Here is a 23,493-nt window from a genome sequence, read left to right as displayed (position 1 = left end):
GACACTCAAAGCCTAAAGGATCAGTCCTCATCGTCAGCTGGATTTTTAAGCAGGTCCACCATCACCACCCAAGCTCTCGCTGTGTCTCACAATTTGTCGTTATCAGTTCTCTGACTAAGCTGGAGTCGGAGGGCCCCCTCGCAGTCTGTCCACTTTATAAAGTCCCTTAACCAGCGTGCAACACTGGGTGCTGTGACCGCCTTCCAATGACTAGTGATTTCACGTTTGGCTAGGACTAACCCCAAATCTAGGAATTTACTGGTGGTTTTGTTACGGGCAGTGTGGGGGAACCAATGCAGCAAGCACACCCCTGGAGTATGCTGCAGCTCCTGATCCGTCACCTCTGTCAATTTAGCCAGGACCTCTCCCCAATACCCCTGGAGCAATGGGCATCGCCAGAGCATAAGCAAGAACGCAGCATCCTCCAGTCTGCATCTCGGACAGTGAGTGCAGAAGCCAAAAAACTCGTTAATTTTGTGAGGAGTGAGGTACGCCCGTTAAAACACATATAATTGGATGAGTTGAAATCTCACATTGCGAGAGCACTTCCATGCCCGTTCCATTAACATCTCCCAGGGCTTCTCTTCTATAGGCCCTCCTAAATCAGCCTCCCATTTAATGCGCAATCCCGCAAGAGGAGCCCTCAAGCCCTGTATCAGTCTCTGATACAAACACGTGACCGCCTTGATCTGACCCACGAAGGTGACCACATACTGGCAAGGGGGGAAGACCTGTGGCTCCTCCAGCCCTTTTTTCCGGTGCTTGCGCACAGCCGCCATCACCGCTGCATGCAGAAGAAAGTCCTGAGTAGGCAGTTCGTGTCGTTCCATGAGGTCTTGGAATGGTAGAAGAGTACCATCTTCGTAGAGATCATTTATTTTTAAGAAGCATGTTATATTTAAAAACTTGTGACATACTATTTTGCCCAGTTTTTACCGATTTTCTTCAATAAACAAGCCAACTTTAAAGGGGTATAGACAACTGTTGTAGAAACGCTGGAAAAACTGTTACGGCTCCTTCGTTCCACCACCACTAATTCATCATGTCCTGTTGGTGGCAGTTGAGATTGTTGTTTGTTTATGGCTCATGGCGATACAATCTTGTAGAATTGAACTTAGCCTTATTTGGCTTTTTCTCTTTGATAAGCTTTCCAAACCTTTCAGTAACAGCTCTTTGTAGCATGAGCTGAGGTAGATCACATGTTCTACACATTCCTACCATGTAGTGTTGGCTGTAGGTATTTGCAAGTTGCCCCAGTATTGGAACTTTCATAGATTCCCATGCTTTTTATCATTCCCCGTCATCAGCCTGGGAGCCTCGGTAAATAGAAAATACCATAGCAGTATGCACAAAAGAGAAAGTAAGGCCTAGGTCTTATCTCATTTTGTAGCCCATCTACCTCTTTTTGTAAAAGAGAGGAAAAACTTGCAACAACCAATCAGATCAGCCTCACCCCATAGAACCCTCCTGAGAGAGCCTCAGATTCTCTACCGCACGTTGTGCTAAGGGAGTCTCCACTGAGCTCTGCTCAGTTTTCTCTTCAACTTTGGTATTTTTCTTCATCAAATCTCTCTTCAGGATGTCAGAAAAGAAAGCTTTGTTCAGAGCATGTGCTACCTGCTCAAAGAAAAGGCTATATATATTTAAGATAAGCATAAAGACTGCATATATTGCTTATACCCGGATCACAAGGCCACTGATTGCAAGATCTGCAGGACCTTCTTCTCCATGACTCTGAGAGACCGGGAAGGAAGACTTCTGACTTGGCTACAGGAGATGAAGTCACAGAAAGAGATTCTTTCTAGTGATAGTAAGGATTCCTCCTCAGCATCATCTTCGAGGAGGTCCACAAAGAGGGGTAGGTCTTCCCGTTCTACATCTGCTGATCCCCCTGCTAAGTCCTCTCAAAAGACCTCTGAAAGGTCTAAAAGGCTTAGTCCCAAAAGATCTCCTCCACAAGGTGCAAAGGAGAAGGAGGTACTTGTTCCTGAGGTGTTATCTGGTAAGAAGGGAAGTCCAAGGTCCTTCTACTACCCCTTCAATATCTGAAAAACAGAAGATCTTCAAGACACCTTCAAGTACACCTTAGGAGGCAAAAGGGGAGAAGAAAATCCGTCTGTCGACGACAGTTTCCTCAGGTACGTCGACGACGACGTAAAAAATCCAGCTGGTTTCAATTTCAGCTCTGTCGACGGGCAAGTTGTCGAGAGCTTCGCCGATATCGTCGACGATGACTTCGTCGATGATACAGCCTACCTCTGTTTCGTCGACGAGATTGACAACCTCGATGTCAACGGTGATGACCCCAGCGAAGGTGTTGGCGGCGACGAAGACGACATCGATGGCGACGATGTCAATGACGACGGCGACGATGATTATGACGTCTACCTCGTTGACGGTACCGTCAACATCAGCCCACCGTCGGCGACCATTCCACCGTCGACGAAGGTTCTTTCTCCAATGACGACGATTCCCTCGTCGTCGACACCGCAGACGATCCAAAAAGTTAAAATTTCTATAACGTAAAGACTGATTACTCCGGAAATGACGTCACCCCGTAGGGTGACACCCTTACCTCCAGCTCTTCTTCTGGAGGAGGAATATTCTGACAAGGATGAAAGTCCATATGGAGATGCTTATAGTCCATCTCAACTCCAGGTGAAGTACCAGGACTCTGATTCGTATGATTGTTACTTGGGTCAACATCATCCAGAGGCACAATTCATTCCTCGTGGTACACCTCAGCAAATATCTCAACAAGGCATGGTGGCCATGCCGTCTTCACTAATAAATGACCTACAGCTGATGTTGTTGGATTACAAGGAGGTTCCCATCTCAAACCTCTGAAACCATGCAACCTTCCCCGCCACCACCTCCGCAGCCTCCTTCTACTTCTGTGGCATCAGCATCTCAAAGGAATGAAGGACAACCTTTGTTAGAAGGGCATGAGGTAGTTACAGTACAGGATGATGATGACTCTTCGCATGAGGACCAGAATGTGCAACATGTCCAAAATATTGACGCAGAAGGGGACGTTATGTTATCCCAGATCGGGCTTCACCATCTCCAGACCCTGTGGATTCGCCTCCAGCGGACATGGGGGGTTTCCATAATCTTATGGAAAGAGCATCTAAAAGATTTGGCCTTCCTGTTCCTGTGTTGCAATCAGACTGTTTCCTCTATGATTTTAAGGACCTTACAAAAAATCGGTCCGTTCCGTACCCATAGTGGAGCATGTTTGGAGTGAGGGCAAGAAGGTCATGCAGTCTCCAGCTACTGTGATTCCGGTTGTACCGCATCTGGAGAAAAAATATAAAGCTCCGGAGGACAGTCCTGCCTGTCTTATTGGCCAACCTAGACCGTATTCTGTTATTTCTCAGGCGGCCTAAAGAAAATCAAGAAACCCGTCGGCACCCCTGACTGCGCCGCCGGACAAGGAGGGCAGGCGCCTGGACAATGTGGGCAAGAGGTTTTCCTCTATGTCTAGCCTCCTTGTTAGAGCCTCTAACGCACTAGCAATTTTAGGACGATATGATCGCCAAATGTGGTGCGATCTTTCTCCTTTTATTGATCAGCCTCCAGAGAGTGCCAAAGCGGAAGCGAGGAAAACCCTAGAGGAAGGTGAACGATCTTCATTGGAAATTATAGATTGTGCAATGGATATTGCTACATCGGCTTTTCGCGCCTTAGCAGGTTCAGCGGTACTATGGCGTCTGGGTTGGCTGAGATATACCTGGTTTCGCCCTGAGGTGCAGAATAAAATTCTGGATCTGCCCTTCGATGGAGATATGCTGTTTGGCAAGCATATAGATGACGCTTTACAGGATATAAAGAAGGATACAGAGACGGCAAGGTCTTTGGGCACTCTTCAATATAAAAAGGTTCCTTTCCGGGGTGCAAGAGGAAAAGGTTTCTCTACGTATAGGGGAGGTTATCAACCACGCTACTCCTCCTATTCACAATCCTCTCTATCATTCAAGCCTCAGTACTCTCAATGACAAAATCAATCGGTGTCTTTCTCTCGCCAGTCTTCAAGAGGTAAACAGGGACGTCCGGGGAGAGATACCTCTAAACGGCAATAGCGGCTTCCTGGCTCTGCCTACTGCTCCTTCCCCCCTTGTAACATCAGTAGGGGGCAGGATAACACATTTCTCAATTGCTGGAAGATCATAACAGATCAGTGGGTCCTAAATATAGTTCAATTTGGCCATACACTGGGATTTCAAGACCTCCCAGAGCCCCTCGCGCCACAGAATCAATACATCTGCTCCTGCTCCGTCTCGAAGTTTGTCAACTGCTCTCCAAGGGAGCGATAGAGCCAGTGCCACTCTCTCAAAGAGGAAAAGGATTCTGTTCCAGATTTTTCCTAATTCGCAAAACTGAGGAGAAATGGCGCCCAATCTTAGATCTGAGGGAGCTCAACACCTATCTCATAAAACTCTCCTGTTGAATGGTCTCTCTTCAAGACATCTTGGGTCTTCTAAATCCAGGGGATTACATGGCGACTTTGGATCTCCAGGACTCATATTTCCACTTTCCGATCCACCCAGCTCACAGAAAATATTTACGCTTCACAGTAGCCAAGAGCCACTTTCAATTCAAAGTTCTACCGTTCGGGCTCAGATCCGCTCTGCGGATATTCACAAAGGTATTGGCCCCGGTAGCAGCATACCTCAGTAAACAATCTCTAGAAGTGTTCCCATACCTAGACGATTAGTTCTCAAGCAACAACAAAGGCAGTCGAAAGTTGCTTCCAACTTTTCAATCATCTGGGTCTGCATCTCAACAAAGACAAATCTGTCTTTCTTCCATCCAGAAAGGTCAAGTTCCTGGGTGCCATTCTGGATACAAGAAGCTGCAAAGCTTTTCCTTCGGAGGAAAGACAAAAGAAGCTAATCTTCTCCGCCAACCAACTACAAAAGAGACGGTCCCTGTCAGTCCGTCTATACAAATCTTTCCTAGGATCGATCTCCTCTTGCATACCATTAGTTCCGCATTGCAGACTGCGAATGCGTCAATTGCAAGAACAGCTAGACTTTCAATGGCGCCAGGTGGAAGGCTCTTTCGAGGACAAGATAAAGGTCACTTCTCTAATGAGGAAGGCAGCAGTTTGGTGGGCTGTCAAGGAAAATATCTCAAGAGGTCTCTCTTTCAGGATGGCTCCATCCCCTTTGATTCTAACCACAGATGCCTCAATGGAAGGATGGGGCGCTGTCTTACAGTACCTCCAAGTGAGCAGTCACTGGAACCCAGGGCAGCGCCTTCTCCATATCAATCTTTTGGAACTCAGAGCGATTCGCTTAGCCTTGCAAGCTTTCCTGCCGAGGGTTCAAGGTGCAACCGTGCTGGTCAGGACGGACAACACAACGGCCATGCATTACATAAACAAGCAAGGAGTTGCGAGGTTTCATCTTCTCTCGAAAGAGGCCCAAGAAATATGGGAATGGGCGATTCTCCACAGAGTTGTCCTTTCAGCGGAGCATCTTCCAGGCACCCTCAACACAACAGCAGACACCTTGAGTTGTCTGAAATCGGCCTGTCACGAGTGGGAGTTGGATCAAGATATTCTGGACGAGGTTTTTCAACGTTGTGGCACTCCAACCATAGACCTGTTCGCGACTCCAGATAACAGGAAATGCCGACTCTATGCAAGCAGGGACACCATCAAATGTCTCTGGGGAATGCTCTTTCGATGTCTTGGTCAGGCGCATTTGTTTATGCCTTTCCTCCAATTCCCCTCATCCCGCGGCTTCTAAGGAAACTAAATACGGAACCTTGCAGGATGATCTTAATAGCACCAGCGTGGCCTCGCCAATTCTGGTTCACGGAGCTTCTCCTGCTTTCTCAGGACCATCCATTTAACCTATGTCCAATTCCATCTCTATTAACAATGTCCCAGGGACAAGTGGTACATCCAGATCCGAGCTCTCTCCATTTGAAAGCTTGGCTCCTGAGCACAGAGAATTTCACAGTTTAAATATCCTTCAGGACTGTGGGGAGATTTTAACTCTAGCTCGTGCACCAAGTACAAATAAGACCTATTGTGCCAAATGGAAGGGCTTCTGCCTGTGATGTCAATGTGAACACATCCATCCGTTCTCTTCGGCTCCTCATCAAATACTGCCTTACATTCTGTCGCTGGCAAGGTCAGGCCTTTCCCACTCTTCCATCAAAGTACATTTGGCGGCTATTTCAAGATTCAGAAGAACCGCTTCTGGTCCTTCTCTCTGGTCTGCTAGGATTATCAAGCAATTCCTGAAGGGTCTTTTCAGGGTCTTCCCTCCACCTCCGGCTTGTAATCTTAATCTGGTTCTGGCTCACCTCATGAGACCTCCGTTCGAGCCAATCCACAGGGTGGACTAATTTTTGTCTTGGAAATTAGCTCTCCTTTTAGCCCTCACTTCAGCTAGGAGAGCTGCAAGCTCTCTCCATTTTAGAACCTTTTCTACAATTCAAAAATGACACTTTGTTTTTAAGGACCAATCCGAAGTTTATTCCAAAGGTCTCTTCGGATTTCCATTTAAACGAGCCAGTGGTTCTAAAGTATTTCTTCCCTAGACCTACGTTTCCTGCAGAACAGTCTCTACATTCCTTGGATGTCCAGAGATGTCTCAAATTTTATCTTGAACGCACGAAGGATTTTAGAAAATCTTCTCGACTCTTTGTGGCTTTCAGTGCCCCTCGAAAAGGACTTCCTCTCTCAAAACAAGGAATCTCACGCTGGATATCAAGTGCAATTCATTAGTACCACTAAGCAGCAGACAAACCGCTGGAGAGACATGTACGAGCTCACGCTACAAGATCAGTTTCATCTTCAGCAGTACTCTTCGCTGGAGTTCCTATAAAAGACATTTGTAGGGCGGCTACATGGAGCAGTGCTCATGCATTCATGAAGCATTACTGCCGGACTATTTCTTAAGGAGCGAAGCGGCAGTTGGTCAATCAGTACTGAGGAATCTATTCCAATAAGAGGTGAGCTTTCCCTTCCTCCTTCCTATAATTGCACATTTTTTATCACATGTTTTTCCAATGTATTGTTACAAGGTGTATGATTGTCATATGAAGATGTTTATACAGAGATATGTTACTACTCGTGTAACAAAATGTGCACTTGTGGCTTACTGCTAGCTACTGTGATACAAAGCATGGGAATCTATGAAAATTCCAATACTGGGGCAAGAAAACAAGTTACTTACCTGTAACTTTGGTTCCCCAGTATTGGTAACTTTCATAGATTCCCATGCGCCCACCCTCCTCCCCTGGGAAAGCTCAGCCTTCAGCAAAGGTGGTTTCTGTTACACAACGGCTGCGAAAATCCGAGGCTCTCTCATGAGGGTTCTATGGGGTGAGGCTGATCTGATTGGTTGTTGCAAGTTTTTGGTCTCTTTTACAAAAAGAGGTAGATAGGCTACAAAATGAGATGAGGCCTAGGCCTTACTTTCTCTTTTGTGCATACTGCTATTGTATTTTCTATTTACTGAGGCTCCCAGGCTGACGACGGGGAATGATACAAAGCATGGGAATCTATGAAAGTTACCTATACTGGGGAACCAAAGTTACAGGTAAGTAACTTGTTGTCTTGTTTTTCTTTAACCTCTTCGCTGCTAGGCCTTTTCCCCCCCTGTGCTAAGCCATTTTTTGGCGATTTGGGGTAGTGCGCGCTTAGGCCCCTGTAACTTTTTGACCACATAAGGTATCCACGCCAAATTTGTGTCCTTTTCTTCCAACATCATGTGGATTCTAAAGCTGCCCAGGGTTTGTGGATTACCTTGGAGGGGTCCCAGAAATTAAGCAAAATACAGTGAAATTTTAGTTTTTTTCAGAAAAATTGGAAAAACGGGCTGCAAATGAAAGCCTCTGGGTTTTTCCCTGCAAATGGTATCAAAAAAGGGTTTGTGGGGCTGAAATCTCCATTTTCTCGGCTTTTAGGGAATGACAGTCTTTTGTCAGAGAACCAACATTTTTCACACAGTTTTGGCATTTTTCTGGGACATAGCCTATTTTTGCTATTTTTAGAGCTTTCCACCTCCTTCCAGTTAATGGTAGAAATGAGTTTGAAAGCAATAATGGATCCTAGAAAGCTATACATTTTCGAAAAGTAGACAAAATTCTAAATTCAGAAAGGGGTCATTTGTCTAGATCCATGAAGGTTTCTTTATCGAAACTAACAGTTAAATATTGGAATAATTGAAAATTTGTTGAAAAAAACAGCCTTTTGTCTCAACGTTTTCACCTATAACTTCTTGTAATTTTGACAGCTCTTGGAAAGCAATATACCGTTACATCCGTTAGACCTTCCTGGTTGTGGGGATATATAGGACTTGTAGTTTCACCAAGAACCCGACGAACCCAGAACCAAAAACTGAGCAGCAACTTGCAATGGTATTTTTTTATTTACTGGGTATAGAGCACTTTTTCTTGGAAAATGTATACATGGAAAAATCTGTATGAAAGACACCTATGTATTTCTGATTTGGGTACAAATTATAGAGTTTAGAAACAGTATATAATTGCACATTTCAAAATTGGGAATACTCATACTAGCATGAGAATTATTGGTAATTTTTTAAAAAGATTTTTTTTAACACAATGTCTTTCATTGGGAAGGGAGAAATGCATGAAAACTCAATTGGTAATAACAGTTGATTTACAAATCTGAATTACCCTAAGTCTCCCGATAAAAACGGTACCTCACTTGTGTGGGTCGGCCTTGTGCCTGCGACAGGAAACGGCGCAAAATGCAATGTGGTCACACCTCAATTTTGCAGTTAAAATTTGACCCTTTTATGGCAAAGTGCCTAGCTGTAGTTTTTGCACCCTAGCTCTGCCGGCACCTAGGGAAACCTAGCAAACCTATACATTTTTGAAAACTAGACACCCAGGGGAATTCAGGATGGGGTGACTCGACTGCCTACCACCAGGTTCTGTTACCCAGAATTCCTTGCAAAGCTAAGAAATTGACCAAAAAAACGCATTTTCCTCACATTTCTGTGGTGGAAAGTTCTGGAATCTGCGTGGATCAACAAAGTTCCACCCACCCAGCGTTCCCCCAGGTCTCCCGAAAAAAATGGTACCTCACTTGCGTGGGTAGGCATAGTGGCTGCAACAGGAAAAGGTCCAAATCGTACGGTGGTGAATTTAAAATACTCTATAGCAAAACTACCTTGATTTTTGGGGGGGGGGGGGGGTGGCACCTGAGTTTTTGGCCCGGGGCTCAGCGGCCATCTTTGGAAACTACCAAACCCAAACAGTTCTGAAAACTAGACACCCGGGGGAGTCCAGGGAGGTATGGCATGCGTGGGTCCCCCAATGTTTTCCTACCCTGAATTCCTTGCAAACCTTAAAATTAGGTAAAAAAATCACTTTTCTAAACTTTTTTGCGTGGGATCTCCGTGCCGGTAAAAATGTCCTACCACCCAGCGTTCCCCTTATTCTCCCGAGTAAAATGATACCTCACTTGTGTGGGTGCCCCAAAGCAGAACAGGCTAAAAATGAATTTTTAAAAAATGTAGTATTTAGGTTTGACAAATTAAGCACCCCACCTTAGTCACAGGCCTTTGACCCACCCACATAAGTGAGGTATCATTTTACTCGGGAGATCAAGGGGAACGCTGGGAGGTAGGACATTTGTGCCGGCAGGGAGATCCCACCCAAAAATGTATTGAAAAGTGTTTTTTTTAACCTAAACTTAAGGTTTGCAGGGATTTCTGGGTAGGAAAACATTGGGGGACCCACACATGCCATACCTCCCTGGACTCCCCCGGGTGTCTAGTTTTCAGAACTGTTTGGGTTTGGTAGTTTCCAAAGATACCCGCCAAGCCCCGGGCCAAAAGCTTAGGTGACCCCCTCAAAAAATAAGATAGTTTTGCTAAAGGTAATTTTTAAGTCTCCACCGTACGAATTGGGCCTTTTCCTGTTGCAGCCACTATGCCTACCCACGCAAGTGAGGTACCATTTTTATCGGGAGACCTGGGGGAACGCTAGGTGGGAGGTAATTTGTGTGAGCCCAGTGATGCCACGCTTTCCCACACGTAAAAGTGTGAAAAATCTGTTTTTTTCAGCTAAAATTGAGGTTTGCAAGAGATTCTGGGTGAAGGAACGTTGGAGGATCCACACAAGCCATACCTCCTTGGAAGCCCCCGGGTGTCTACTTTTCAGAAATGTGTGGGTTTGGTAGGTTTCCCGAGATGGCCATCTAGCATGGGGCCAAAAACCCAGGTAACCCCTCGTGCAAAAGCTGGTGGTTTACAGGCCATTCATACACCTTTCGTACGTGTGACACATACAAAACATTCGCACCGCCAGCCGCGGACCCATCACATTTCAACACTCACACCAGCAGACAGCACCATTCAAGGGCCCATCACTTTCACACACCCACATTTCTGACACTGCAACTACACAAAATGATGGACTGCGTGGAGTGTCACTCAACTAGCAGTGTGTGTAGTGACCAACAGAAAGTAACTACTCACACACCGGCAGCCGAGCGCCAGTCCACCCACACCACCATCCAAGCACCAGTCCACCCACACCACCATCCAAGCACCAGACCATGCACACCGCCAGCCAAACACCACTCAGCGCACACCGACAGCCAAGCACAACTCCATGCACACCGCAAGCCAAGCGCCACTCCGTGCACAGACAGCCAAGCGCCACTCCACGCACACCACCAGCAAAGCGCCACTCCACACACACCGCCAGCCAAGCACCACTCCGTGCACAGACAGCCAAGTACCACTCCACGCACACCATCCAGCCAAGCTCCATTCCACACACACCACCAGCCAAGCACCACTCCACACACACCACCAGCCAAGCACCACTCCACACACACCGCAAGCCAAGCGCCACTCCACACACACCGCCAGCCAAGCACCACTCCGTGCACAGACAGCCAAGTACCACTCCACGCATACCACCAGCCAAGCGCCACTCCACACACACCGCCAGCCAAGCACCACTCCGTGCACAGACAGCCAAGTGCCATTCCACGCACACCATCCAGCCAAGCGCCACTCCACACACACCGCCAGCCAAGCACCACTCCACACACACCACCAGCCAAGCACCACTCCACACACACCACCAGCCAAGCGCCAGTCCACGCAGCCTGCCAGCCAACCACCAGTGCACACACACCACCAGCCAAGCACCAATCCTTGCACTCCACCAGCCAAGCACCATCCACTCACACCGCCAGCCAAGCACCTAACCATGCACTCCGCCAGCCAAACAAAAATCCACACACACCACCCGCAAAACACCAATCCATGCACTCTGCCAGCCAGGCACCAGTCCACGCACACCACCAGCCAAGCGCCAGTCCACGCACACCGCCATCGAAGCACCAGCCTGCACACACCACAAACACATTTAGAATTCTTTTTTTCAAAATAACACTAAACAAATGGAAATACCTACAAATCGGCTAACACAAATTCTAAAACTAAACACATTGCACTAATGCCAATCCTTGAAACAAACTAAAATTTTTTACAGAATACAGACCAGGCAATTCACTTTACAGCTCATTAAAACTCTCAAAACGTCTTTTGCGTGTGGTACGATTTAAAACAAGCTGACACACACAATCCAGGCTTAGGACAGTCAGGGCAGTACATACGAGACTCCTTCCGCACGCCTCTTCGCCAACAGACTCTGCATCTTCTAGTCGGAAAGTCTCTTGCGGAAGTGGGAGGAATGTATTCAGCAAAGTTGCGATCTTTCAATCTAGCCACATCCTCCACCACTCCAAATCTAGGAACACTTGCCTGCTCCACTAGTACAAGGCTGCCTATTATAGACTCCTGAAACTTAACAAAAGTCATCTTCGACTCAGGACAAGACTTCTGGAACACAACAAAAGCATTAAAGGATGCCAAGTGGAAAAGATGGATAGCCAATTTCTTGTACCAAATGTAAGCCTTTCGAAGAGCAGCATAAGGTTCCAACCTCTGATCTACTCTGTCAACACCTCCCATGTACTTATTGTAAGCTAAAATGCACACAGGTTTGCGCACTTCAGCACCCTGACTCCAAACAGGCACAGGTACAGTACTTTCATCATGGATAGTAGTCAGCATGTACACATCTCTCTTGTCTGAAAACTTCGCAGCTAGAAGCTCCCCACATCGTAATGCACTAGACTGTCCCCGCTCAAGCCTTTTGCAAACAAGTTCCTTTGGGAAACCTTTACGGTTACAGCGCATTGTGCCACAAGCAACAGTGCCCACTTTGGCCAACTCCTTGAACAACCGCACACCAGTGTAGAAGTTATCTACATATAAATGATGGCCTTTGTTAAATAATCCTCTACCAAGTTCCCACACAATTTTCTCAGTCACTCCAAAAGTGGAAGGACAACCAGGAGGGTTAATGCTGGACCCTGAAATTGTAGACATATCCAGTCTCACTGTCACACAGCATATACAGTTTGATTCCATAGCGTGCCCTCTTACTAGGAATGTATTGCCTAAAAACCAAGCGGCCCTTGAACAATAGCAAAGACTCATCCACTGCAATTTCTTTACCAGGAGCAAAGATCTCAGAAAAACGATCAACAAAGTGATCAAGGACAGGCCGAATTTTAAACAGACGGTCACAATCAGGGTGATCGGGTGGCAACGCTAAACCATTATCAACAAAATGCATCATCCGAAGAAGAAGCATATACCGATCACGACTTATGACTGCTGGAAATATAGCTGTTGCCATCAAGGGACTAGTGGACCAATATGAAGACATTGATGGCTTCCTTATCAAATCCATCAAAAAAGTTAATCCCAAAAACTTCTTCATCTCTTAAACATTTGTCCACCGGGTAGCTCTAGAATGGGCTTAAGGCTGGCACTGTTGTCCCTCAAAAACTGTTCTGTATACAAATTAGTTTGCTCAACAATCTTTTGCAAAAACACATCGTCAAAAAACAACTGAAAAAAATGTATTGGCAAAAAATTCTCAGTATTCACTCTACACCCAGGAACACCAGTGAACTCTGGCAATGCCGGCTGCACCATGCCAGGGGGAACCCAGAGGCCATCCCTGTCAACGGGGGGAGCAGCCACCCCAGCCTGCAGCCCAGAAGCCTCTTGCTGCTGTACACCAACGGGAAGCCTAACAGCCACAGATACTTCTGGCTGCACAACACCAACAGAAAACATAGCATCCCCAGAGGGCTCTTGCTGCACTACACCAACGGGAAGCCTAGCAGCCTGAGATGCTTCTTGCTGCACTACTCCACAGGGAAACCAAGCAGGCCCAGATGCCTCTTGCCGCTCTACACCAATGGGAAGCCTAACGGCCCCAGATGCCTCTTGCTGCACTACACCAACAGGAAGACTAACAGCACCAGATGCCTCTTGGCGCACCACAGCAATGTGAAGCCTTTTGGGCGCAGGCTGCAGCCCACCTGCCTCTTGCCGACGTAAAAAGAAAGGAAACCTTGCAGCCCTAGGCAGCAGCACAGATGCCTCTTGGCCCACTACCGGCACATCAATGTCCTCCTCTACCATAGGCACTTCATCAGCACTAAAAGAAGATTCATCATCCGATGATTCCATGCGAAGAGAAAACTCACTGCCTGAAACTTCTGCCCCTACCTCGGGGTCCGAATCGGACTCAGTCTCTGAACCATGGTCAGAGGAAGACTCAAAAAGCAAACCAAGAACCTGCTGAGCAGTAATCCTGCGACTAGCCATTATCCTTACAAAGCAAGAAGACTGCACACACAAGTGAACAACAACCTACACTGTGCAAAGTAAGAAGTAAACAAGGTAAGGCTTTCACACAAAGAACAATACAATCCAAAACAATTTCACTCTTACCAAATATAGCTACACTCACCAGCACCTACTCTGCTGAGACACAGCAAAAAAGAAATGATATCCCACTAGAAAGAATTTTTTTTTTACAGATTAGAAAACAAAGTGCACATCAAGCACTAATGCTGAAAAAAAACACAGAGCCACACAAACTGCTATAAGTACACCTTTTTCAAAAAGACAATCATCAAGGGAAAGTAGTACAAAATACATTCACTTACCAAGCACAAGCAACTACACAAGCAAAACCAGCAGTAACAGACCCGCAACCTACAACAATCCAAACAGCAAAAGCCTGGAACAAGACAAAAATGGAGAAGAAAAAAAAATTACTACCACATTTCACAAACAATATAAAAAAAACAACACACAAATTTGCCCCCCAAATTTACATTCGTCCAGATGGGCCATCAAATAGGGCTTAGACAAATTGGGATTAGGTGAGGAAAACCATCAAGACACTGGTTAATTTTTTGAAGGTTTTTTTACTGCCTGACCCCTTTGGTGCCAGTCGGTCTTTTGCTCCTAACAGTACCCCCATCATACGGGGGCAGTAAGGACAAAAAAAGACCAACTGGCACCAAGGGAGGCGGCCAGTAAAAAACAACCAAAAATATAACCACCATTGGAACCAAGCCTTGCCCAAGGGCTCACTTCGACAAACTACAAAACTAAAATCATAGGGCCTAGTGGGCCAAAAAACAGAAAAGAAAAGGGACAATTCGCCCCCAGGGGGGTAGGGGTGAAGCAGAAAAAAATTCCTAAAACAAGTTCCCTCTAAGAAGCAAACCTTGCCCAAGGGGTAGCCGCCATAACAAAAAAAAACAATCCCTGGTGCCTAGTGGCATTTTCAGCAAAACGGGCAAAAAAGGGCCTATTTGCCCCCGGGGGGGGGGCAAAAATATACATAAAAAAATTAAAACCCCTCCAGGAAGTGACCATTGCACAAGGGGTCATTACAAACCATGCAAAAAAAACAGCCCTGGTGCTAGCGGCAATTTTCTGCCCCCCCCCCCCCCCCCCCCCCCCCCCCAGGAGGCAAAATGTAAAAAAAAAGGGCCAATTTGCCCCAAGGGGGGGCAGAAATTCAAAAACATAACTACTTGCCAACAGGAAGCGACCCTTGCCCAAGGGGTCGCTTCCAAAACATATACATTGCCCCAAAACAAATCCCTGGTGCTAGTGGGGAATTTCTGCCCCCCTCGGGGGGGCAAAACGGCCGAAAAAATGGGCTGATTTGCCCCGGGGGGTGGGGGCGGACAGAAAATCAAACAAAATCAAAAAGATTATCACAGCCCACCTGGAAGCGACCCTTGTCCAAGGGGTCGCTTCCTAAAAACTAAATTTAAATCCCCTTGTGCTAGTAGGCATTTCCCGCCCCCCCCCCCCCCCAGGGGGGAAAAACGGGCCGATTTGTCCCCAGGTGGGCAGAAAATCGAAAAGTAAATGTCTGCCCACCTGGAAGCGACCCTTTCCCAAGGGGTCGCTTCCTAAAAGCTAAATTCAAAATCCCTGGTGCTAGTGGGGGCATTTCCGCCGCACGATCGCGACGCTGTGCGCGATCGTGAGGCAGAAATGCCCTGCAAAGAGACATTAGGGGAGAGGAAAATCTCTTTCCTCTCCCCTGATGCCTCTTTGCGGCTCCAAACCCCCCCCCCCCACCCCCCCCAGCACGAGAAACCTACCTGTTACCTCGGCGCGCAGGAAGCAAATGGCTTCCCGAGCGCCTGGGAATCCCTGATGATGTCAGCGCGCGCTGTGCGCGCTGACGTCATCAGGGATTCCCATGGGGAGGGTCGGGGGGGGCAGCTGCTATCCCCGTACTTTGCAAAAAGATCGCAGACCCTCGGGGGGGAGCGCCAGCGCTTCCCCCGAGGGTGGGGCGACGAGCTGGGCTCGTCATCAGCGCACGACCGGTATGCACCATGACGAGCCCAGCTCGTCATCAGCCCCGAAGGGGTTAAAGCAGTCTTCGATTAAGTTTTGTCTTGTGACTCCTTCCTGGATCCCACAATGCAACTGGACAAAGACTCTACATAAGATTGTTTTTACCCCTGTCAGGTTTGGACATTTTTCTCGAGATCTCGGATCCTCGAGGTATGACTAGGAACTATCGTCGCCAGGCATCAGATTACCAATATAGGGCACTGAATAAATTAACTTCACCATCGTCGTTTTGAATTTTTCTAGGACCGGAGGGGTTTATTGAGGACTTGGTCATAAGACAATGACTTGTCAGTGGTTGGATTATAGAGAGCACGCCCCTCCAGTCTGCCCTAAATTTAGTTTGACATTCCTTTGGGACCAACATTGACTGTATAACCTGTTTGCTTCAAGCCCACCCATAAGGTGTTTACAAATAAAAAAGACTATTTGTTGACAGAAGGAGTGTCACTTGGCACATTACAGAATGTAGTGAGACCACCAATCAAAGCATTAGCCAGTCTTCAGGTTGAGGACATTGAGAGACATTACTCTGATAAGGAAGGTCCATCAGGCATGCTATCAAAACATGCTGAGGAGATTCCCGACTGTCTTTCCTCTGAAAGGCATTCCGTGTAAATGTTGCACTAAGGGCAAATACATTCCTAAGAGCACCTATACCTTATCCTATACTGGAGGACCAACCCTTTGGGCTTTTGCCAAGAAGGCCGAACGCTGACTGCGAGGTAGTCTGACATTGAGCCCCAAGATTCAACAAATTAGTTCTTAACACTCTGCTTAGGCTGTGATCACCGGGCCTGCTTGGCACCAGGATCCACTCTTGTCTCTGAAGAACCCATGGCCTAGAGGTTTAGAGCCTCAACCTAAAAAGAGACCAGCCAAGCTCCAAGGCACCGAGTCGACACCATTTGCCTCGAAATCTTCACTTCAATTAGTAGGGGAAGCGAATCTCAAGCTGTTTGCTGTATACAGTTTTTGAAAAGGAGAACGTTGTGATAATTCATCCTAATTTTGTCCCTTAACCACTTGAATGCTGAAGATCAATATTCCCATTGTTCATGACGAGCTGACCTTGTCATTAGCATTGAAGCAGTTAAGTAATATTAGCCTTCCCTGTCAATCATTTCCCCTTCAACCTTTTTGCAAGAATCTCTCCTTTCAAGCAGAAGACTTTACACTTCCTGAATGTTAAAAATTCAATACAATTTTATCTTCATTAAACTAAAGATATTAGACACTTAAATAATCTCTTTGTTAATTATGAGCCAGTATGTTTAGCCAATTTGAAACAGTTCATTTTATTTCTAGGTGCATTGTATAGGAAAGTGCCCCTTTTTGTCATGGACACCCCCACTTTTTGCCACCGGTTCTGATGTTTTTCGACTGATGTGCACTGGGAGCCTGCTAACCAGGCCTCAGGGCCAGTGCTCGTTCCCTAAAAACAAGCTAAAATGGTCTAATTGGCACACAATTTAGTACCTATGTAAGTCACTAGTAAATGTTACCCCTTACTTAGGGCATGGGTACTAAAAAGGGTCCCTAAGGGCTGCATCCTGTATTATGCCAGCCTAAGGGGCTCCTATACAAATTGCATGCCGCCTGCCATTGCAGACTGCATGTCATGGTGCAAACCATGAATTAAACCACAACATCGCACAACCACTGTGTGCCATGCCTAAGTCATTACATGTAATATATGTACGTCACAACTTCAGCAGGCCTTTTAGCACTAAGGGTGCATTGTACTAAATGTGAGGCTATATCTGCATGAGCAGCTATGCCCCTGTACTGTCTAGTTCAATTACTAGATGGTACAAGTGAAGAGGGAAGCCATCTTAAGAGCATGCAGTGAGCACTGGAATTTACGAGTTACCCAGCTACATGATGGCTTCAGTGAAACCTATAGTATTTGGTATCAAACACTTTGTCTTAATAAATCCATACTAACCCCAGTACTGGATTGATTTTGACATGCACCCAGAGGGCACCTTGGAGATGCCCCCTGAAACCTGTTAGTACTCTGGTGTGCTGGCTGACTATTATTGTCCAGCCTGCCACCACAGGTGAGAGTCCATATTATCTGAGGCCAGAAACAGTGCCTGCTCTGGAGGAAGTTGTTCACACCTCCTCCAGCAGGATGGCTAGTGATTTAGCATATCAAGGCCAGGGACTTGAAAGCCCCTGCCGCATTTGATATGCAACTCAGACTTCCCCCAGATTTGGGAGGTACAACCCTCTTTCCTGAGGTCCATTTGGCACCAGGACTGATGGGAAATTAGCTAAGCAGTAGGCGTGTTTCACCACTGAGCTAGTCACACGCCCAAGATGGGCTACCTGATGTGCTCCACGAAAGAGGGATTCCACCATCTTGTTTTTTGGTGCAGTTAGGAACTCTGGGACAGGGTTGTGCCCACTTCCCACAGGAAGTGATCAAATAGGGGTGTAGTGACCCCAAAGTTAAGTAGTTCATTGTCTAATACCCTTCACTTCTCTTAACACTTCAAAATTTAGTCTTTAGGTGGCCTCCTGACACCAGAAACTCAGATTCACCTGACTAAAGATAAAAAAAGGACAAAAGAGAGCAAAAAACGAAAGAACTGTGGACTAGCTGTGTACATGATACAAAAACTGCCTGCTTCTTTCTCGACAGTTGCAAAGACCAGCTGTGCATCCCCCAAAAGCCTCGGAGGGCTGCCAGAACTTCACCAACCAGCCAGCATCTCCCTTGAAGTGGAGGACTGCACAGTCCAGTTCACCAATCTGCTGACCACCAGGTCCACTGACGCAACAGCAGCTGCTCAATAGGTCATTTGGTGTCCAGGAGGTCAGCCCGGTCAATCCATCCAGTCTTCGAGACTCTGATCCACCCTGGAGGCTCCCTGCACCAATAACCGATGTACTAGAGACTGTTGCAAGCACTAAGGCTTGTTTGTGTCCACCACTGTCGGCAAAACTGACCTACGCTACCAGGAACTCCAGCAAAACCAGCTTCACGCTTGAAGTCATCTTGCTTTGTTTCTTCTTCCTCTTCTGAAGGTGCACCTAGAACTGTGAGAGCCTCAAACTCACTGACCCACCGGACAAAACACATATGCCCCCGAACCCCCCAGCCCAAGTCCATTGAAACCGGCTGTGTCTCTGTGGCCCTGAGACCCTCGAGCCGAATCTCCTCCCCCATTCCCCCCCCCCCCTTCCTTCAGGTTCTGGTGAAGTGGTCCCCCAGTCCCCACTTGCAGACTTTTTTTGCAGGTACTGTTCCCCATTGACTTCAACGTGTAGCATTCAAGGCTACCACTATGAAATGCACCTCTGTACTCGTGACCTAGTCTTAGGACACCCCCGCGCCGCACGGCTACCAGCTGTAGCGTGTACCCCCCGCCTGCCTCGCTGACCCTGCCTGCTGCCGGCTGACAACGCCCCCTGCCGTCGCTCGGCGTGGTCTCCTGCGGTCTAGGTATATGTGAATGTGAATTTCTGTTGCCTATTTAGGCATTTGTGCCCCTTTATTTTTGCTTCTCTGTGACCCATTGTGCAAATAGTTTGTTTTTCGCCTGTCCCCCTGTGCTGTTCTCCCCTCTGTTAACCCCTGTGCCCTCCCGCCCCGCTCCCCGCCTCCGTCAGGTTGGCCACGCCCCCTTTTCTCTCTGTGCCCTCCCCGCCTCCCAGCTGCTCCTCCCTCCCTCCCTCGCACTTGGCCATAAATGGCGACCGTGCAAACGCGCAGCGGGCGCGCCGATTGTGCGCCCGTCAGCGCCCGGACCTCGCCCAGTGTCAGGACCCCTGGCACCCGCAGACACCAGCCCACCCGCCGGACCTACGACGCCACCGAACTCTACGCACTCAACGCCGGTAGAATCCCGGGCTGCTATCGAGCCACCCCGAGACGCACCCACGGACCCTTCTGCTGCCTCTCCTGCAAGTTCACCTGCTTATGGACCTGCACCACACCAGCACCGACCAAGCCGAACTCCAGCAGCAGCCACCTCAAGTGCATCCTGCTCAACACCCACTCCATCCACAGACACGCCGTCTATCTCTGGAACCTGCTCGATACCACAGCCCCAGACGTCGCCTTCCTCACGGAAACCTGGATGAACGCCTCCTCAGCGCCCGACATCGCCATCGCCATCCCAGACGGCTACAAGATCATCCGGAGGGACCGCATCAACCAAACAGGAGGAGGCATCGCCATCGTCCACAGGAACTCCATCCGCATCACGACCAACACCGACGACAAACTCGCACCCGCCGAACACCTGCACTTCCAGTTCCACATCAACCCCAAGACCACCCTCAGAGGCACCCTCATCTACAGACCCCCGGGACCACGCACACAATTCAGCGAAGACATCGCCGACTTCATCAGCCCGAACGCCCTCCCCTCCGCTGACTACATCCTCCTCGGGGACCTCAACTTCCACCTGGAGAACAACAACGACCGCAACACCACCACCCTGCTGGACAACCTCGCCAACCTCTGTCTCAAGCAGCTGGTGACCACCCCCACCCACTACGCCGGACACAAACTCGACCCTGTGTTCTCATCCAGCAAGGACATCGCCTTCAGCCACGCCACCGGACTCCACTGGACGGACCACAGCTGCGTCCACTTCAGCTTTAGAAGGACCACGACCCACCACCACCAGCAACAGGTCGCACGCAGAAGCTGGAACAAGATCACAGCCGACCAGCTCACGACCTCCCTGAGCTTGAACCCTCCCACCAGCGTAACGAACCCTAGCCAGGCGGCCACCAACCTCGCGAAGTGGATCAGCAACTGCACAGACAACCTCGCCCCTCTGAAGACCTCGCCCAGCAGACCCGGCAGCAAGAAAGCCCCATGGTTCACCGACGAACTCAAGAGCTCCAAGAAGAACTGCCGAGCCCTCGAGAAAACCTGGCGCAGAGACCCTACACCGAACAACATGACTGCCCTCAAGCTCGCCACCCGAAATCACCACCAACTGATCCGCGCCACCAAGAAAACTGCATTCAAGGAACGACTGGACAACAACGCCCACAACAGCAAGGAACTCTTCAACATCGTCAAAGAGCTCTCTTACCCCAACGCCGGTAACAACGACCTCACCCCTTCGCAAGACCTCTGCAAATCCCTCGCCTCCTACTTCCACAACAAGATCGCGGACATACACAACAGCTTCAGCCCTCAACCGGCGCATGCCACGACTGAACCACCGCCCCCCACCACCACCCTCCGCGCCTGGACCCCGATCAGCACCGAAGACACCATCCGCACGATGAACTCCATCCACTCCAGATCTCCGACCGACCCCTGCCCTCACCACGTCTTCAACAAGGCCGACGCAGTCATCGCACCCCACCTGCGAGACATCATCAACACCTCCTTCGACACCGCTTCCTTCCCGGGGAGCTGGAAGCACGCCGAACTCAGCGCTCTACTTAAGAAGCCATCAGCCGACCCCACCGACCTCAAGAACTACCGCCCCATCTCACTGCTCCCGGTTCCTGCAAAAGTCATCGAGAAAACCGTCAACAAGCAGCTGGCCGCCTTCCTCGAGACGAACGGATCCCTCGACCCCTCGCAGTCTGGCTTCCGGGCCAACCACAGCACCGAGACCGCCCTGATCGCAGCTACCGATGACATCCGAGCCCTGCTCGACAACGGAGAAACAGCGGCACTCATCCTCCTAGACCTCTCCGCAGCCTTCAACTCTGTCTGCCCCCGCACCCTAGTGCAGCGCCTCAGCAACGTCGAAATCCAGGAGAAGGCACTGGAATGGATCACATCGTTCCTCGCTGGAAGGACACAGAGAGTCCGCCTCCCCCCGTTCAAATCAGAAGCCACCGAAGTCATCTGCGGCGTCCCTCAAGGCTCCTCGCTCAGCCCAACCCTCTTCAACGTCTACATGAGCCCCCTCGCAGCCATCGCAAGCCAACACAACCTCAACATCATCTCCTACGCCGACGACACCCAGCTGATCTTCTCCCTCACCAACGACCCCGCCACCGCCAGAGCCAACCTACACGAAGGGATGACAGACGTAGCCAAGTGGATGATGAGCAGCCGCCTGAAACTGAACTCGGACAAGACGGAAGTCCTCATCCTGGGTTCCTCACCCTCCGCCTGGGACGACACCTGGTGGCCCCCCGCCCTGGGCAGCGCACCCAAACCGACAGCCACGCACGCAACCTGGGCTTCATCCTGGACTCCTCCCTCTCCATAACCAGACAAGTCAACGCCGTCTCCTCGTCATGCTTCAACATCCTGCGCATGCTACGGAAGATCTTCCGGTGGATCCCCACCGAGACCAGGAAGACGGTCACCCAGGCCCTCGTCACCAGCCGTCTGGACTACGGCCACTCCCTCTACGCCGGAACCACCGCCAAACTCCAGAAGAGACTCCAGCGGATCCTGAACGCCTCAGCACGACTCATCCTGGACATCCCCCGTCGCAGCCACATCTCCGGACACCTGAGAGATCTGCACTGGCTCCCGGTCAACAAGAGAATCACCTTCCGTCGCCTCACCCACGCACACAAGGCCCTCCACAACCAAGGCCCAGGATACCTCAACAGCCGCATCAACTTCTACGCTCCCACACGCCAACTTCGATCGACCGGCCACGCCCTCGCCGCCGTCCCCCGCATCCGAAGAGCCACCACAGGAGGAAGATCCTTCTCCTACCTGGCCGCCAAGACCTGGAACTCCCTCCCGACCCACCTCCGCCTGACCCAGGACCACCTCGCCTTCAGGAAGCAGCTCAAGACCTGGCTGTTCGAGCAGTAGCGGACCCACCCCCCTAGCGCCTTGAGACCCTCCGGGTGAGTAGCGCGCTATATAAATGTTGTGATTGATTGATTACTCGAACACCCCAGGGCAGGTAAAAGTGAACTCTTGGTGGTTTCTTGTTCCTTTGCCCCTACCTACCTTAAGTCCAGAACAAAAGTCCTGTAGGTTGTTTGCAAGTGACCCTATGCAGTGTATGCTTCTCCCATAGGATAACATTATCACGTTCGAGGCTCATGCCTCAAATCTGACAACTGTATTTTCAATGTTTCTGAAACTTTCTAACTTGAAAAGTATTTGCAAGATCTGGAAGAACGTGGTGTCTAAATTATTATAAAAACCTTATTTTTTATAAATTGGTGTTGGATCTCCTTATTGTGTGTCTCTTTTATTGACTTAGTGTGTGCAACAAATGCCTAACAATCCCCTCTGATAAGCCTAAGGTTGCTCGACCACGCTGCCACAAATGGAGCACCTTGGAATTGTTAAAGCAAGCCCCTGTACACTAATGAGGGATACCAGGACTCTCTGCACAGTGCACCTCATATTGGTGCACTGTATAGAGAGCCAGCTTCCTACAGATTGGCCCCTGGATGGTATTCTGTTTGAGCAATGCTAATAAGACTTTGTCGAAGAGTCCAGAGCCCATTTCTCAAGTGCCGAAGCTGCATTACTAAGAAAGCTACCTATTGCTAACATTTGTACAGCAGCCAATTAGTGGTCAGTATATGGTAATTGCAGTAATTGCACAAATTGAATTTTTAGAAAATGGTGAACTAACAGAAAATGTCCGCAAGGTAAATATAAGGGAGAAGTGTCAGGTCTTGTAAGTAGAACCGTTGCATGGCTTCTATCAACATGTTAAAAAAAAAAAGTTGATTTTCAATTCCTGGTCCCATTACCCAGTTTCCCTTGGAAAAACTTAAATGTAAATGTGAATAGACCAGTGAGCTG

The 23,493-nt window shown here is 48.8% G+C and overlaps 1 protein-coding gene across 2 annotated transcripts in view; it reads left to right on the top strand.

Moving 5' to 3' along the window:
- Positions 1 to 23,493, top strand: part of NPAT (nuclear protein, coactivator of histone transcription) — a 358,220-nt gene that overhangs the window by 115,492 nt on the left and 219,235 nt on the right. The window lies entirely within an intron of this gene.

This window comes from Lissotriton helveticus, chromosome 8 (assembly GCF_964261635.1).
Source record: "Lissotriton helveticus chromosome 8, aLisHel1.1, whole genome shotgun sequence".
Taxonomy (NCBI): Eukaryota; Metazoa; Chordata; class Amphibia; order Caudata; family Salamandridae; genus Lissotriton; species Lissotriton helveticus.
This window is presented reverse-complemented; position numbering and strand designations above follow the sequence as displayed.